Genomic DNA, 4,844 nt, shown 5'->3' with positions numbered 1-4,844 from the left:
CAACACTGGGATATTATCCTATGCTATGGAGTCATCTTCAGTAAATGACTACAGCATGCTATCAAATATTCAGTGGTGAGTTCTCTGAATTCTAGTGTATGAGCCAAATGTAGAAATTCAGGTCTTTCAATTCATATGAAGGCATAAAATTGTATGTTTTGTGTTGGGGTCATTAGATGCTCACCAAACTCATTACTTCTTTTTAAGCATACTGTTAAACTACATTTTTAGTCTCCTTGAGTTTAGGTGGGGCTATGTGAATAGTTCAAACCAATGGAGTTTGAACAGAAGTGATAATATGTCACTTCTAGAAAGAGGAAAATAAAAGCAATCGTGCCTTCTCCACAACAGTCTCTCTTCCCTGCCTTTCAGATGGATGACCCCAGGCAACATTTAGACTATGTGGCAAAGATGGCAGTTGATTGGATCACCTGACTCACATTTTGCAGACCCACATTGGAATACACTGAGGTTGTTATTTCAAGCAGTTAGAAGATTCTGACTAGTACATCTTTTATTATTTATCAAAATACTGCCGTGATTACTTTCTAGGCATAGACCTATGGTTTTGAAGAATGATTAATAACCAGCAGTATTTGTACATGGATCAAAAGGTAGTTGTTTGAACAAAACTAGGGGATACTGCACGGTTAAAAACTGGAAAAGGTGTATGATAGGGTTGTATCTTTTCACCTTACTTATTCAATCTGTGTGCTGAACATATAATCCAAGAAGCCTGACTATGAAGGAAAAATATGACATCAGGATTGGAGGAAGACTTGTTAGCAACCTGTGATATGCAGATGACACAACTTTGCTTGCTGAAAATGAGAACAACTTAAAGCACTTACTAAAGAAGGCCAAAGATTGTAGCCTTTGGTATGGGTTGGCCTGAATATGAAGAAAATGAAAATCCTCACAACTGGACCAGTAAACAACATTCATGATAAATGGGGAAGAAATTGAGATTGTCAACAATATCATCGTACTTGGATCAACGATCAACGTCTATGTGAGCAGCAGTCAAGAAATCAAACGATGTATTGCATTGGGGAAATCTGCTACAAAAGACCTCTTTAAAGTTTTAAGTAGCAAGGATGTCACTTTAAGGCCTAAGGTGTGTCTGACCCAATCCATGATATTTTCAATTGCTTCGTATGCATGTGAAAGCCGGACATTGAAAAAGACAGAAGACCTCCATATTGCTAAATCCAATGATCCATTTTCTGTCCTTTGATTTTACCCTCCTCTTTGGTACATTTTCTTCACATGGATCCAAGGAAATCTTCCTTTTTGGGTTTTCTGCCTATGTTACCCTTTACTCCTCAGTCTTGTTGTTGGTTCTTCCCTTTCTGTAGGGAACCTTGATATTGTAGTGCCTTAGTCTTAGTTATTGATCTTTTGTCCATCTATATTCACTCCTTTGGTGCTCTCATCCAATCTCATGTCTTTAAGAATCATCTAAACGCTGATGATTCCCAAATTCATGTCTCAGGTTCAGAACTCTTTCTTGAATTCCAGACTCATATATTATATGTGGCCATCTCCAGTTGAATGTATAATAGACAAGACATCTCAGATATTAAATGTACACACCTGAGCTCCTGAGTTTTCCCTTCACTCTCTGCTGAGAATCTTTGTTACCTTATATGAAGGCAACTCAACCTTCCCACTTGTTCAGGTAAAAGATCTTGGAATTATTCTCAAATTCTCTTTCTCTCACATTCCATATCCAAGTCTTCTGACTCTACCTTCAAAATATATTCAGAGTCCAAATGCTTCTTATCTCCTCCACTGTTACAATTCTTCCTACCTGGTCTCCTTGCATCTATTCTTCAGTCTTTATAGTCTATTCTCAACACTTGATAGATTAACTGTTATAAAATGTAAGTTAATCATATTACTTCTCTCCTAAAATCCCACTAGTGGCTGCCTTTCTTATTAATGTCCACACCGAAGTCCTTATAATGGCCTACAAGATCTTTTATGTAAAGGCTTTGGCTACCTATTCTTCTTTGTTTCCTACTTTTTTCTGTCTTTTGCTCACTCTGTTATTTCCACTTGCTTGTATTGCTTGTCCTTGCACATGCCGGGTCTTCTCTTAGCCTGTGCACTAGTCACTCCCTTTGATAGGAACACTCTTCTTCCAGTTATCAAACTCCCTCAGCTTCTTCATATTTTAACACAAATGCAGCTTTTTAAAGGGGACTATGCTCACCACCCTATTTAAATTTGTAGCCACCCTTTCCCCTGTTATCTTGTTCTATGTTTTGCCTTGTACTTGTCATCTTGTAATAACTTATCCATTTATTATGATTGCTATTTATTGATATCCTCCACTCATATCCCCACTAGAATGTAACCACCAGAATAGAAATCTTAGTCTGTTTTATTCACTGATGAATCTAAGCCCCTGGGTAATGCCTGGCAAGTAGTATATGCTCAATATGTATTTATTGACTGAGTGAATAAATGACTCTTCCCTCTGAGAATGTAAACATATCATCAAATATACCAGAATTATTTTTTAATTATTACAAATTACTGACTTGGATCTTGTTTTTATGAAAAAATCATGCCTCAAAGCATGGGAAGATTTACAAAACCACCAAAATATGTAGACTGACAATAAACTTGTAAACAGCCAGCATTATTTTCCAATCTGCATCAGGAGAACTTTTTCAGCGACAGAAGGTCTTTGATGCTGAGGCATAAATGGAAGCCAACCCTTCAGCTTAATTAGATTTTACAATTCAGAAAATGAACAAACCAGGTCTTTGTGACTTTTCAATGGTTATTAAAATGCATTACTCATATTAATATCATAAATCATAGTAGGAATATATGCTTCATTTGCTTTATTAGCCCTGTACTTGCCTAAATGTAACTATTGATTGCTTTAAAATTATTACCTGAAAATGGCTTACCCTTGTAGCTTCTAAGCCAATGTTTCTCAAAATGTGTTCCAAGAAATGTTAACAGGAATTTCATAAAAATGTGGGGTCCAAAGTTCAGATAAATTTCAGAAACATTGAGTTAAACAGATTTCTTCACTTCAGGATTGCATTGTGCAGTTGAATATCCATGAAAGAAACTTGGTGTATAGCGTATCCCAAATTTATTTGATCACAGAACCTTTTTAATAAAGGACCATCTTAAGCTTCTGAAAATGATGCTATGTACAATGAAAACTATGATAGGACGAGGGGATCAAGTATTAGGTAGTGGTCAGGTTTGTGATTGTGTCATTCATTGCTTCACAAATTATTTCTTTGTAGGAGCTCTGGTGGTGCAGTGGTTAAGTGCTCGACTGCTAACCGAAAGCTCAGCGATTCGAACCCACCAGCTGCTCTACAGGGTGTAGGATATCAGCTAAATACACTGAAAGGTTTACAGATGTCTGGATAGAAGATGTACATGAGGTAGGTGGGAAGATAAACACTTACAATGCAAAAGGTAGAAGGCTTGAGGCATAACCACAGTCAAAACTTGAAGGGAGAAGAGTAAGCACAGAAGAAAGAGAGGCTGAAGAGAGGATGGAGAAAGTCTTGAGAAAAAAGCATAATTAATGCTTTTCATTCTAGATTTGGAGTGAAACAAGAAAGCCCTAGCCAAGTTCACAGACTATGTTGTACTGAATGTGGAACAAGAGTAATTTTCCCATTGTATTCGTCGCCTTTAAGGTATATTTGTCTTCAAATTATCAAGAGTAAGAAGAACACACATTTTATACAATATGGTTGCTTTTTTTCACCTAAGAAAAGATAAAATAGCCTAAGGAAATTAGATTCTTGTGACATTTATTACTGTTTACCACTGCGACACATTGTTTGTCCTCAGATTGTAAAGGACATCCGATGAGCAATATGTGAGTGACATCATTGAAAAATAACTTATGTGTCATGAAACATTGCTTCAAGATAGTAATAAGAAAATGAGGGTTTGTAATTTGGAGAAAGGTGTCAGCAAATCTCAATCACCTATTAGTTGCATTTTTTGGCGAAAAAGGACAAATTTTTACTAATTTTATTTCGGCACGTAATTGAACAGTTTTATTTTTGGACTACAAAAGGGCACCATATTAAAATATGTGTTAGTGTTTAACATTGATCATTTATTTTTGACTGTGTCATTAAATGGCCAATAAATTCTTCCATTCATTTGATATTTAATTTGTTCAACTAACTTACCCAGTTCCTTAGACCAATCAGATTTGCTTGAAATTTTTGGAGAGACAGTATTTAGGAGCAAGGCATATGTTTGCACAAGAGCTGGACTCTGACAAATGGTTTCTCTCACCATATCATTTAACAGTTAATTTATGCAGTTTATCAGGATACTTACTTAGTTTTGATATTGATTATGAGACCTATGCCTTCAGTACTTTAGGTCTGTGCTGCTGGAGAGTTTGGTCAGTTGGGTGCCATTTCCTCAGTGGGCGTTCGTCTTGATAGTAGCTTCTGCAGAGTCAGAACTTGAAATGGAAGGGAACTTTTTTCCAGCCCAGTGGCTTCTGCTGGGTTGTAAACAGTCGGTTTGTTTTCAAGGGAGGGAGCACAGCCTATAACACCGACAGCTACTCCCAGCTTAGATCATTGCTTCTGCCACCTGCCTTCTGGTTTAATGTTGGAAGCAAGAAGCATGCAATTAAGGATGAGGAAATAAAAATAAATGACACTGTTCATTGCACATTACAAAGTGCCTGGCAGAAAGAATGCTGCTTGTAAAGACCCAGTGACCCTGTGGAAAACGTGCCTCTGCCCAAGAAAATAAATACCGGGACTGAGACACTGACCTGGGTTTTCTCTGTCACCAAACATGCCTGTTGTTGCCATAACACCTTC

This window comes from Trichechus manatus, unplaced genomic scaffold (genome assembly GCF_000243295.1).
Source record: "Trichechus manatus latirostris isolate Lorelei unplaced genomic scaffold, TriManLat1.0 scaffold00018, whole genome shotgun sequence".
Taxonomy (NCBI): domain Eukaryota; kingdom Metazoa; phylum Chordata; class Mammalia; order Sirenia; family Trichechidae; genus Trichechus; species Trichechus manatus.
Note: the sequence above shows the minus strand (reverse complement) of the source record.